This window comes from Onthophagus taurus, chromosome 6, assembly GCF_036711975.1.
Source record: "Onthophagus taurus isolate NC chromosome 6, IU_Otau_3.0, whole genome shotgun sequence".
In the NCBI taxonomy this organism is placed as follows: domain Eukaryota; kingdom Metazoa; phylum Arthropoda; class Insecta; order Coleoptera; family Scarabaeidae; genus Onthophagus; species Onthophagus taurus.
Window position 1 is genome coordinate 17,435,211 of NC_091971.1, and position 14,432 is coordinate 17,449,642.

Genomic DNA, 14,432 nt, shown 5'->3' on the forward strand with positions numbered 1-14,432 from the left:
GGAGTTTTGAAAAATGAAAATCCATTTATAGTATATTGTCTTATTCGCAGGTTTTCTCAGCTTGTTATTAGGCTGGTGCTTGAAACCTGAAAAGGACACACTTATTAGAAAGTATAAACTATTGAGAAGGTTGTCGATATAGCCTGGCCAATTTTTAGACGAAACTGTAACTATTTCATAGAATTTTCTCCACTTCTCATTTCTTTTCCGACGATTATTTTGTTAACTTTCATGGATAATATTCTTTTTTAGTAGCTCCACTGGAAGTCTAATTTTCAGGATAGCTCAAGTGTTGGTTTCTCTAACCTTTTTTGATTTTTTGGAAGTTTTGAGTGCATCACCAACAGGAGCCCTGAGTCAACTTCAAGAGAGTTAACCTTACTTCACTATTAACCTTATATATAAACATCCACGTACTACTAGTCCTAGTATATTGTTTTGATCTGATCCACATCATCACACATGATTCAAAGATATCAAGTGAAGATAATAATATATGGTAGTAGTGATGGAAATGAAATTTAAATGTGAACAACCCCTTCTATAATTCTAAACGCAACCCCAAAAGTGCGCATTAGAATCGCAGTGTATGATGAGATCCCATTTACATGATTTAGCGTCGTCAAGCAATCTTTCCAATTCATTAGAAGGAGGTCAGTCCTAAACCAACCTGATGCTCGTATCACTATGATTGACGGCTCAACAAATTGTAATAGTCGTTACAATTCCTCCTGAATGAGCAAACTCCCGATTCATTTATCATTATGATAACAGAAGGTGGTAGTTGCAGTCATGCTGAAATGCAAGTTATACTTTTCATAGCTGAAGCTGCTCTACGAGGGGCCGAATCTAAAATATACTCGTCCAAAACCTCTAATAAAGCCAGGGTCTTCTGCTTGGCATTTAAATTGGTGAAATTCACCTTGGCTGTTATTCCTCCCACAGCCATTATATATATATATGTTTATTGATGATGCAACAAAGAATTTACAAGCCCACAAAAAAAATACAAAAAATAATACATAAAAGTAAATAAAATAATAAACACTCTGAAATTATCAACAAAACCGGACTTAATAACAGCGCATCATCAAAAAGAGCCGAGTCAATGCAGACATAGCTTGTCTGCTATTGTTTTTCATCGGCCCTTTTATAATAGAAATAATAAATAAATTGGTTTCAAACAAGATAGCACTAACTATATATATATATAAAAAAACTATATTAACAGAAGTAAGCACCTAAATTAGTTAGCAATGAAAAATAACAATAATAAGGAATAATAAAAAAAAATACAACAAAATTAAAGAACAAAAACATAGCAAAATGAAGAAAAGGTTGAACAAGCTGCCGCGAACAATCTCCCCCTGCCCTGTTAGGTCATACAATTCAGAAATGTAAAAAGTGAATATTACCTCTTAATAAGAACTTAAATTTAAAATTTAAATTTAAATGCTGTTCTGCTCAATCAAAAGAATTTTTTTATAATATGACTTGAAACTTCGCTCACTCAGCTGCTTGACTGAATCAGGAAGGCTATTCATAATAGTAGTTACATTATAAGAGTAAGATCTTTTAAAGATTTGAAGTTCATGGCGTGGTATGCATAACATGTGCCGATGTCGTATATTAATATTGTGCACGTCACTGCGATACTTGATTCTATTGGCTAAATATGGTGGACATTTATACATAATAATTCTGTGAAAGAGGCAAGCACTGTGAAGGATTCTACGACGCGTCATATTCAACCAATTTGCCCAATTCAGAGTGTGTGATATGTTTTCCCGTCTTTTAATACCATATATAAACCTCAGACATGAGTTCTGCACTCTTTGGATACGCACTTTGGTTACAGAGTCTAAGCATGGATGATATAAAGCATCTCCGTAATTGAATATGGACAGAACAAGAGCTTCACATAATTGGATTTTCAAACGTTGGTTAAGTAAGCTCCTGTTACTGTACAATAATTTAAGCGTCACGTAGGCTCTACGAATTAGTGAAGAAACATGTCCACGGAATCGGAGTGCGGTATCAAGACGTATACCCAAATTACAGCACTCGTCCGTAAAATTCAATTTAACACCACCCACTCCGACACTCAGAGACCCCTTGACCCTGTTCACCACACCACCACTCCCAAATACCATAACTGCTGATTTAGACGGATTAATAATCAAACAATGATTTGAAGCTTCGTGGGCTATTATGACATCCTATTCACGATCCCGTAACCTGCCAAGCAAGGTTGTTCCCCTAAATGGGAAACATATATTTCAGCCATTTCAAATTTCACATTGCAACATTAAAAGCTATCATATCCTCACATCAGAGGTCCATAAAATCTATTTATCATATTTTACATCAACATTGCAGGTGATTTTCAACACCATCGAGGCGAACGACACAGAACACTTGTGCTAATTCGCTCTTGATTTAATCTGATTATTCTTCGCTGAATTTTTTTGAAGCTGAGCTTTGGGTTGGGTTGCCAGACTAACCAATTTAAGCTGTGGAAATTCCCACATCTATTTCTTCGCTTCCCTCTAAGGATTTTTGTTAAGAACTCTCTTTGGTAGATTATTAAGTTTATAGATTTCCAAGCCAGGTTTATTTAGGATTTATTCATCAAGTACATCATTGATAAATAATAATGTACCATCTCAGCGTGTATCGAACCATGCGCAGAATTTGAGTGAAGATGGTCTTCTTAACACTATCAAACTTATAGTGCATCAACTTACTTAGCAGGAAGACATGGGATATATAATCGTAAAAAGTAAAGTAATCTTGCATATTAGACTCTAAAAATAACAATATATGATTGTTACTCCCAAGGCCAAAATGACGAATCGACTCGAAACTGCGTAGTTTCCACCTGGGAGGGTGTTTCCTGCATCTTTAGTCTTCTTATGGAATGCATGTCATTGAAGCAGCTTGATTGAATGGAGGTGTTTTCCATAAATTGATTACCTAATTTGACAAGAAATTTACTTAGCTTGGATTTAGATCAACTGTGATTTTGGACAAACTTACCGATATAAGGTCAATGCCTTCATTATGTTAACGTGACATTAATTTTAGTATAAACCTGGAAGAATGAGTTAAAATTTGACTAAGATTTTTGAATTTTCAGAAAATTCTTTATAGAATTCTTTAAAAATGTGGTAAACTTTAGAGACATGGACACATGGAACTTATATTCTATGACCCTGAACTGCAGTCATTATAACTATTCGAAACCACTTTTCATGTTGAATTTAGATTGCAAAGCATCATTGAATATATAAACATCCCAAGCTTTTATGTCTTTATTTTTTGAATACATAAGTAACATGTATTTACCATTACATTACTCGCCTTTACACTTCATAAATATATTTTTGTCATTTCTTCACGCTATCCGTGTATCAAAATTAGATTAGTCAGCTGCAAAAAAAATTATAGATATTTTTAACATTTATAAACAAGTTCAAGTCAAAGCAATTTCAGGTTTAATTTTATACAGAATATGTAAAAAAAAGGATTACTTAGATACTTATATAATTACTTATATCATTCATTCTTCGTAAAATCATCATAAATCAAATTAACTTGTGTACTATTTTGACACATAAAGATTGAATTTAAGTTGAAATTGAGTTTCTTGAGTAGATCGGTTGAGGATGGATTAAATTTCGATTGCTCCCTGAAGGCAACTTTGCCACTAAAAAATGAAAATGGTCTCACCCACGCCCTTATCCTCCCCTTAAAAGCAAAGCGAGCATAGGTTTCCATTAATTTACCCCGAGGCCCATTCGCCGATTGCATATTTACATCCCCTCTTGGGGGTTATAAATTTTATCTCGGTCTTGTAACGTTTACGAAAACGGAAACCCAAATCAACATCTACTTTTAAAACATTTTATTTTATTTACTTAAGTGAATTTTTTAAGTCGTAAAACATTAAACCATCCTACTTTTACACCTGTCACACGGTCCTGCTAAATCCCTCCCGGTTTTAGTCCCTTATTGAACGTGGAAGGTTTCTCGCTCAAAACTAAACTAAATCCCTAAACTAAAACCATTTCACGTGTCTACGAATTCATTAGCTTCGTTTCGTATTAAACCTAATAGGATATTTGTGTTTTCCCTTTTGCACTGGGCGTTAGTTTAAAATTGTTCTTAAAATGTTCCGTGCTTAAATTAAAATCGTAACGGAATCATTTCGGTTACAATTAAAATGGATCTGGTTTTAAATTAAGCCTTGTAAGCAGCTATTTAAAATCATTACAAATATTGGCCCCGAGAAGTTTTAATCCGCAAGCTTTCATAATACTCTCGGGGAGACCCGTCTAAACTTTCAATTAAAGCTACGGGCGAAAGCTTTTCAAACGGATTATTTCTTCGAATTAGAGCTTTTTTTCTAATTATATCTATTTGAAGAAGTTATTAAAAATAAATAGTTTCTAATTAAAAATGAAAAGTTATATCCAATAATTTATGTTACATTTTACATAAAATCATATAAAAAAGTTATCTGCAGTAATAACAAATATTCTGAAGATTAGAGAATCACTTATTACCTCTATCTAGGGAAATCTTATCAGAGAAAGACAATTTAATTTGTTATAAGTAACTTCCGAATTTAACAATACTAATATTCTTTTTTTGTTTTAATTTATTATAAAAAATGTTTTTCTTAACGAAGCGCCATTCCCTCGATCTCTGTTTGTTATTAATTACGATATACTTCCAGCTACTCCGTGAGATTTAGACTCAGACTAGACGTCAGAGTATTAACTCATTGTGGAACCTGACAGTAACGGGTATGGTTTCCTTGATTATTCAAAAGCTTTCGGCGCAGTTAATTATATGCTTGACGCAACATTCTACATGGAATACGGATATAGTCCTACTGTACCTAATTTCAATTCTCGAACCTTTATTATTTTGTATCTATACTTACAATTTTTCAGCGGTTGTTCACCAAAATACCTATTAAATGTAAATTGAACTAAATCTTTTGTCATGATGCTTGGTAAATAGATTGCTCTTGTTGAGTTCCAGTTTACAACTCAAAGCTCACATTTACTAGCAAGGGCATAGTTAAGGGCGCTAAAGGAAATTAAGAGTGTTCATTCTGATGTTATAAAATCTTCAGACGTTATTAATCGAAACTTGTTGAGGTGATTTTGACGAAACAACAGATACACGCCACTTGAAGCTTTTTTTGGTTTTACAAAGGTTATTGCTTTTTTAACCAAAATGAGCAAATAAGTACTTATCTGGAAATTTGCAGGAATATGTGAAATATAATGTTATCTGGTACGAACTATATAAGTAATAATTCAAATAAATTCATTCAAACAAATCACCTCCTAATTCGGCACACATTTGAAGACAAGTTCTAAATTCTTTATAAGAATTACGAATTTCCGCCACTGGTAGAGATTCTATCGCATTAATTATTCTTAGTTTTAATAGTTTTGCATCGTCTTGTGATAAAAATCCATCATTGTAAGATTAGGACTACGTGCTGGCCATTAAAAGGACCATTTCGTTCAATCCATTTTTGACAAAATTGTAAATTTAACCATTCGGTCACATTGTGTGAATGGTGAGCTGGGCAACAGTCTTGCTGAAAGTACATTGACTTTCAGCAAGACGAAGATTGAAGATTGAAGAAGATTGTTCATTAAAATAATTTTGTAACACATCCAAATATTTCTGTTGATTTACATTTCTTTCGAAAAAATATGACAGAATTACCCCGTGATATGTTTACTTTTTTGAAATGTTGACTTTGTCTAGAGAGTGTAAAATTTAAATTTACATCACTCCAATAACGACAATGCTGTGAAGAAACAATGCCACTTGTTGAAAATGTACTTTCATCCGAAAATACAATAAATTTATGAAAATTTCTATTTAATATTTCATTACCAATCTCAAGACAGACATCCAAACGTTTGGCATTATCGCCGGCATCTAAAGTCTGGCGAAAAAACGTGGTTTAATTTTATTTTCTCTGTAAATTCTGTAGAGCTGCGATTTATTAATTTCAGTTTGTAACGCTCTTCTTCGAAATGATAATTTTGGAGTTTCTTGAACGGAACTTAATGCCATTACAAAAGTAGCGTCTTCCTCATTTAGTCTCTTTTTCTGCTTCTTTATGGTTAATACAGAAATTTTTTTTATAAATTTGCTAGCCCCAAACGTGAGATATTCTTGCGTGCGGATATTTTTGCTGGAATTTTTGTGTAACTATTTTCGTGTAGTTATACAAAAATTCCAGCAAAAATATGATTTGCCAGTACCATAGCACTGTTACACCTTTACATAGCAAAAAATAAAGGAAGACCCAAAGAGTTTTTGCTGTCTCAACAAATATTCTCTAACACGATGGTGAAATTTTTTCCGATCTGCAGACTGTGATTAATTTGTTCACCGATCGTTTTGAGAGTATGTATCTCCTGATGTCAGTCCTAACAGTGCCCAAGTTGCTGATGGATGGGATGGCGTTTCTTTCAGCATCTCAGAAGTAAGTCCAGATGAGATGGTGGAAGCTTTTAAGAAATTTAAGGCAAAAACTACGACTGGTCCAGATGGTATCATCGCATATATAGTCAAAGACTGTGCTCCTGTATTACTACAGCCTCTTCAGCATATTTTCAATTTAATAATCAAAAATTCTGAATTCCCGAAAATCTGGAAATTGAGCAGAGTTTGCCCTGTTTTTAAGAAAGGTGATAGATGCTGTGCCACAGCCACCACAGATCCACAGCCACCAACCTACTCAGCTTCACTCAGTATGTATCGAATGCATTAGACTGTCAAGAAAAGGTGGATGTGATATACACCGACTTTTCTCGGGCTTTTGATTGCTTGGATCATGATTTGTTGGCCGAAAAGTTGTGAAGATTTGTATCGTATGTATCTAATTGCAGACAATACGTCGAGTTAAGTGGTTTGAAGTCAAGATAGATTCATGTTACTATTGGCGTACCCCAGGGATCTATACTTGGCCCTTTGCAGTTCAACATCTATATAAAATTAATCAAGAAGTCACGTACCCCGTGCCCGTGTACAATAACTACCGTAATAACAGATCAGAAGCGAAATGGGAATATTACAAATCGGCACGTAATTTAGTTAATACCTCGATTATTCATGAGCGCAGGGCATATTTTGAGTCGCAATTGAACATCACAAATGATTGTTGGAAAGCACTGCGAAATACGGGAATATTTAAAAGAAAAAACATGTCAGTTCTACCTCACCTTGGGTCACCCAATGATATCAATAATTACTTTATTGCAGCGGTATCGGGGGGAGGTGTTCCTGACTTAGAACTGGTCAACTTTTATAATTCCAATAAACGGAATAACTTGTCTTTTGGCTTTCGCGTGGTGGAGGTTATGGATGTGGAGCGTGGAATTAATTCAATTAAGAGCAATGCGCTTGGTCATGATCGTCTCAATATTAAATGCTTAAAATTGTGCTGTCCACATATATTACCTTATATTCGCGATACTATAAATGCGTGCATCGAAACATGTGTTTTTCCAATGACATGGAAGAAAGCCGTAATAAAACCGCTTTCCAAAATCTCTAAACCTACGGTACTTAGCGACCTGAGACCCATTAGTATTCTGCCAGTATTAGCAAAGGTTGCAGAAAAAATTCTTTATGAACAAATGGTCTCCTTTGTGGAGGAGAATGACATACTACCACAGAACCAATCGGGTTTCAGACGGGGTTATAGTTGCACGACAGCATTGATACATATCATTGATGATATAATTCGCGAAACCGATAGAGGTAATTTAACAGTTCTTTGCCTACTAGATTATTCAAAGGCGTTCGATACGGTCAATCATGAGACAATGGCATGAATTTTGAGGTATTCCGGTTTTGATGATAAGTCTACCCGCTTATTATACGATTTTCTAACACATAGACAACAAGCCGTATTTATAGGTGATGAACAATCTGAATATCAATACACTAGTTCGGGCGTTCCTCAGGGTTCTATACTCTCGCCTTTGCTTTATGCTTTATATACATCAAACTTTAACCAAGGGCTTATGCATTGCAAGATCCATTTTTACGCCGACGACACGCAAATATACTATTCTTTTCCGGCTCATGATATAAAACAGGCTTGTGTGCGAATTAATAGTGATTTAGAATATTTGCGTATCACCTCAAGCCGACATGGACTTAAAATTAATGAGAAAAAATCAAACGTTATTATGTTTGGTGCTCAGAAACAAAAACAAAAAGTCATTAATGACTTACAAATTTGTGTAAATAACGAATTACTACCTATTCAAAAAACAGTAAAAAACTTAGGCATTTTAATCGATGAGGGCCTTACTTTTAATGAACACGTCAATAAATGCGTTCAAAGAGCTTACAGTAGCCTTAGAATTATTTATACTAACAGAGCCTTTGTTAATCATAGTGCAAAAGTGCGCCTATGCGAAAGTTTAGTACTATCAATGTTTAATTATGGCGATGCATTGTATGCACCCTTTCTGTCCTATGCATTGAAGAGAAAAATTCAAAAGGTACAAAACACCTGTATCAGACTAATTTTTGGGTTGAAACGCAGAGATCACGTCAGCTATAAGCTGCCGGTTTTAAAGTGGTTGAACATGTAGGGGCGAAGAATGTTGCATGCTGTAGGTTTTTACCATAAATTACTCACTCTACATAAACCAGCATATCTTGTAAAAAAGTTGTCTTTTCGGGGTGACGTGCCCTCGGTTAATGTGAGGTTTAAGGGAAGGCTATCTCCACCAATATTCCACACTATGAGTTTTAAAAAATGCTTCTCATACCAGATATGCAAAGTAATTAATGAGCTCCCTTCTGGTTGCGCATTGACAGAGTGTGGGTCTGCCGCCACCGCCAGGAGGCGCTATGCTGATTTTCTGTTTGGGCAGCAGTGTTCGCAATACCTGCAAATCTCTTAATAGTCACAGATCTTGCTTTTGCGTTTGAATGTTTTTGTAATCTTTTTGTTCTACCTAAATTTGTTCTTAATTTCTGGGCAACCCTTTCGAGTACTGACATGGTATCGATAACGACTTGTTGTGGCCTTTGGTAGTAACTCTTGTTTTGTTTATAGCTTTATACCGCGATTCTTTTTTTTTATATTTAATACGCTATACTGTTTTTTTTTCTCTTTATATACTTTATGGTGAGGTGGAAGAACAATATATATTGAACCTCACCATAAGATTGATCAGTTGTTTATTGGAAACCATTTTTAGTTGTTTATTCTGAAGTGTAGTACATTGTGATCATTAAATATTATTATTATTATTATTATTATTATTATTAAATGGTTTACCTGCGATTTTCAACACGAATTCACTCTTATACGCAGACGACCTGAAACTATTTAGATCTATTAGTTGTGAGCAGCACTGTGAATTACTCCAGTTAGATTTAGATAAACTTTATTCATGGTGTTCCGAGAACAAATTAGCTTTAAATACTCTTAAATGTCAGGTAATGACATACAGTCAAAAACGTAATACCATACTTTTCGATTATGTGCTTGGAATGGATCACTTGTCGCGTATCTCAACAGTAAAAGATCTTGGAGTGTGGTTTGAAGAACATCGGTTAGTGCCCTCAGAACGTTGGGGTTTATCACTAGAAATACGTTGGAGTTTACGAATTTAAAAACAATAATAGATCTTTATTCTACGCTGGTACGGAGTAAACTTGAATATTGCTGCATTGTGTGTACCCCATCTTATTTGACGTACATTGCCACCATCGAAAAAGTACAGAGGAAGTTCATTAGGTTTATCCACTACCTCAATTCTGGGTATTATCCACCTAGACGAGAACTAAACTGTATAAATCTGCTACAACGATATGGCCTCCGGAGCCTTGAGGACCGTAGAAGATTGTTATTTGCGAGGTTTGTGAGCGATGTGATGTTGGGTGTGCTAGTTGCATCGGAAATACTAGCTCAATTGAATGTGAGGGTGTATAATTTTTACTTCTTTTTAGTCTTCTCTTAATGTTATTCTCTTCTCTTCATTTTAAAAGCCAGAGTCATTTTCTTTTCTATTAATGTAATAAAATTGTTTAACATGATCCTTTTCCTTAGTTAGCAATATTCGCGAAATACCTTGTCCGCGACTTGTGTCGATCCTATTGGTCATCAATCCTATCTTTTCTTTTTTTCTTTTATTCCTTGTCTTTATTTTGCCAATTAGGAATTTAGGTAGGTTTAAGTCAGTTGTAAGCAAGTTCTTAATGTAGTAAGAAGTACGTCAATAAAACTGTGGAGCGTTAGTGTGGAGCGTTATTTACGTTGGGTAAACCATCCCCAACACGAGTTTATATATGTGCCTATATGCCAAATCGCGCTAACACCAATGTGGGGCTAAACTCTCCAATAAACAAACTAATGCGTGCAGCAAATTCGGTTGAGTGACAGTTTGTTTTTGCTGTTCTTTTTTTGTTTGTCTTATTTCTTCTTTTCTTTTAGAATTGATTATTGTTGATTTATATAATATTATCTCTTTATTGGATTGTAATTCGTTGGGATAATAAAGATTATTATTGTTATATCATAAATTGAACTTGAAAAATTTTCAATTTAGAGAAAAATCCAATTTTTACATAAAAATGGGAATAATTAGTTAACTTCTATAGTTACAGTATAAAATTCGTGCGATTTAGTGGTTTGAGCATATCCGACGCATTATTTATGCTGAGATAAGTTTGAAAAATCAGTAATAAAAATGTTTTTCCTCTTTGTAACTCGATCCGGGGACATACTGTATATTCATACCTCAAACTCACTATTTTCTTTATCTAACGTAAATGCATTCCATGCGGTGTGGAGTCGTTTGTAGTCCTCTTCAACATAATTAATGATCAGATACTAACATGATGAGATACTAACATCAGCACTTAAGTGTTTTGTCTTACAGATTGCGAGGCATAAATGTAATGACATAAAAAAAATCATAACAAAATATCTGAATTAAAAAAATGTAGCAGAATTTTTTTGTATATAATTTTCCTAAAATAAAACATGACTTTTAAATTTGTTCATGGATTTGAATTTCAAAGAAATCCGTAATCGTAAAAGTAATTGTGGTTAAGATGGATTTAATCTTTTAAAATGGCTATTAAATCATAAAAAAAAATAATGGTGATAAAAATTCCAGAATTAATTTTCATAACTTTCCTGTCTTTATTTTATTAATATCATTTTATTGCATCCACATTAATCTCGCATTCTTAAGGTATGATGAAAACTACTTTAATAATGTTGCTACATCGTTATGGATTACCAGCTTTGTTATGGATCAAGGTGGTAATAATAAATTAATCCAATATACTTTTATCTGTATCGTTTTATGATCAACTTGATAATTTGTTGTTTTAAGCCTACAATAACGTTTTTCTTCAGTCTTAAACCATCTTTAGTGGAAATATCTCTTATAATTTTTTTTTGAATATGTTACACAAATTTTCCGTGGTAAGTTAATAAAATTATGAATATCTTATCGGAAATGTTTAAAAACATCTTATTTGATCATGACACTCAAATACATATTAAAAAAAAGTTGCGGTTTTAAACGAACCCAGGTTTCGTTCGAAACGAAAGACTGGCTCGTGTTTATTTTTTACCGAATGTCACATGGTCACACTGATGCCAATGCATCTCCGTCTCGTAATCTCAAGTAAGTCTACCTTTAGCCACGTTCCGTTCAACATCAAACAACACACGAACACTAAAATATATATACGCAAGACGCCGAGTGAAAAGAAAAACTTGTTTCAACTCGTAGTGCACGTGCACAACACGAGATCCGACCATCGATATAAAAAAAAATAACAATAAAAAAGAAATAACGCGAACGTCTTAATTTCCTCGTTTTCCACCGTAGGCGAAAGTGATTTTAGTCGACTTCGAATCGCACTTCTTTACGGTTTATTCGTGTGAAAAGTGAAAATGGTGCCTTTTGTTCACATTTTCTACAACGTTTTCATTTCTATTTAATAATGTGTCGAATAAAAATCATCAAGTGACGTGTTCTTTTTTGTGCCGTTTAAATTAAGTTTGTTATAATTAAAGTGCCTTAAAAAAATAGTTAAAGTTAAAAATCAAAAATGTTTTTTCTCCTTATATCTATTCATTTAAAAAACTTGAAAACTTTAGGTTTTCTCGTTTCACATCTTTATTTAGAATCTTAGGTAAGAAAACCACACATTTATGACTCAGGTGGATACTCACACAGTTTTATATACACACTTACATAAACCATTAAACTTACTTGAACCTCATACAATACAAGGTTTTTTATTTTTAAGTGGACTCATAGTCATTTAGCTTAATTTAGAGACAAAAGTGTGAGATTTTAAAAACGGGCTGGGTTATTTCTTTAAAGACAAAGATTGCCTGAACGTTTTATTATTAGTTTCTTTTTTTAAATAAATATGTTAAAAATGGTCGACAAAAATGTATACGTGTGGGCTTCTTGGAGGTATTATTACTTTTTTTTTATTACGTTGAGTCATTTTATCGATCGTTATTGTGTATGAAATGGGATTTGGGGGAAGAACTTGTTCAACCAACTCATTTTCTTCAAAAAATTCGTATACTTAATTGGTCACAAAGATTATTTCTCCAAATTTAACTAAATATCTATATAGAAATTTTTTTAATTTTAACATTTTATCACAAAATTACTAAATATAGCAATAATTTAAATCATAAACCGTGAAGTTTATAAACATAATAAAACTTCTTAACCCATAAAGTCTTTTCGATTTCATTTCAACGCTTCGATAGTTTTTAACAAACATTGTGTTTATGTAATATTTGAATTGAACCAGTTAGAAAATTTTAGAAAGGAATCTTCTGATCGTTTTGTATCTTTTTAAGAACTGCGAAGTTGTTTTAATTGAAAACAAATTGAACGTTTCGATTTAAAGTTGGAGAGCTTTCCCGAAAACAACAAAAACACATTCAAAAAATACATTTCGATTTTCCCTTCATTTCAGTTCGAGGGGTATCAGCTGCGTTTGATTGATGATCACTCACAATGTGCTTTCTGTGTGTTTATATTCGGGTTCTCCTCTCGCTTTCGGTTTAATTTTTTTTTAAACCACCGATGAATACAAGGTCATAAATTAACCGATCAATCAAAATTTTCGTCTTTCATCGATATAAACGTATTATGTTTTTATATGGATGCGTGATGTGTTATTATTCCCCGGATAAAAAAATTATTGTGGGTTAAAAAAAATATCGCATTTTAAAAATAACCTATTGATATTGTGATAAAAAGATAACGGTGGAATTTATGCTTTTTTTTTCGTTGAATTACGGTTGGGATTAATTTTCTAAATTTTCCTTTGGGTATTTCCGTTTTCAAGAAGCATCTGGTGTTAATTTCTTGGCGCCACTCCTAAAAATAAAACTGATGTGTATTAGTTACGAGGCGACAGTAAAAATTCGATTCGCTCGACTTGATACTGATCCAAGAAAACCAATTTGGTTTCTATAACATTCGATTTTCAAGGATCATTCTTTACATTTTTTCTCAAATCATATTTTTAAAACTTCCTTGAATTTTTTAAAATACGAGTTTTCAGCTTTCAATTGGTATACAAATAGATTCTTCATTAATATGAAGAAATACTTCTGTGGTGCAAAATTCTTGGTCTACAATGATAAATGTATATGATAAAGTTTTTGCCTGTAACAAGAATCAAAAATGTTCTAGGTCGAATAAGAGCCATAAATATTTTGAAAAATACGATTACACAAAGAAAATGTTGAGTCACCATTAATCCTCTATGCAGGATCTATTTCATACTCTTCCTCTGTTTCGTTGAAGTCATACAAGTTATTTCTTCTTTCTTGGCTTCAATCCTCACTTATTTTACAAAATTATTGAACAGTTGCAAGTACCAATTTTACATCCCATTGTGCTGATTGTCTTCAAAGTTGTTTCATGTTGTTCATTGAAAATCAAAACAGCCAAAAATGTAACAACTTGCGCAATTTTTTGGACTAGAACGTTTCGGCGTTAAGCATAATTCTAGCTAGAAAATAAAACCTGGGTTGGTCTTCACTCATTTTGCAGTTTGATTTCATTTACTGTGGTGTAAGATTTGTTCCTCTGGTCGTTACATATTTAGGGTCCCTAGATCAACTGCAATATTATCTTTCTTCCGCCTTCTCTTTAGAAACTCTTCCCATACCAACTTGACGACATGTTTGACTTGTCTTTTAACATGGCCAACCCATCTCAATGTTTTTGACTCTATTACATTTACTGTATTTGATGTCCTCATTGTACACTGCTATGTGATATTGTTCTTGACTGGTACGTATATTCCTCTAAGCGATTTTAAGTCGATTCTCATTATGTGATATATTCTTATCCTCGTGC

The 14,432-nt window shown here is 33.4% G+C and overlaps 1 protein-coding gene across 3 annotated transcripts in view; it reads left to right on the forward strand.

Annotated features, from left to right (window-relative positions):
• The window catches only part of LOC111414038 (pleckstrin homology domain-containing family G member 5), a 155,171-nt gene that overhangs the window by 18,078 nt on the left and 122,661 nt on the right, over positions 1-14,432 (forward strand). The window contains exon 1 of one of the 3 annotated variants that reach the window (XR_002706238.2): positions 11,714-12,225. The exons of 1 other annotated variant lie outside the window; for it this stretch is intronic. The gene's annotated coding sequence lies outside the window, so the exon portion shown is untranslated. Of the gene's footprint in view, positions 1-11,713; positions 12,226-14,432 lie in introns of those variants that run through there. One more of the 3 variants, XM_023045194.2, reaches the window with a different exon arrangement.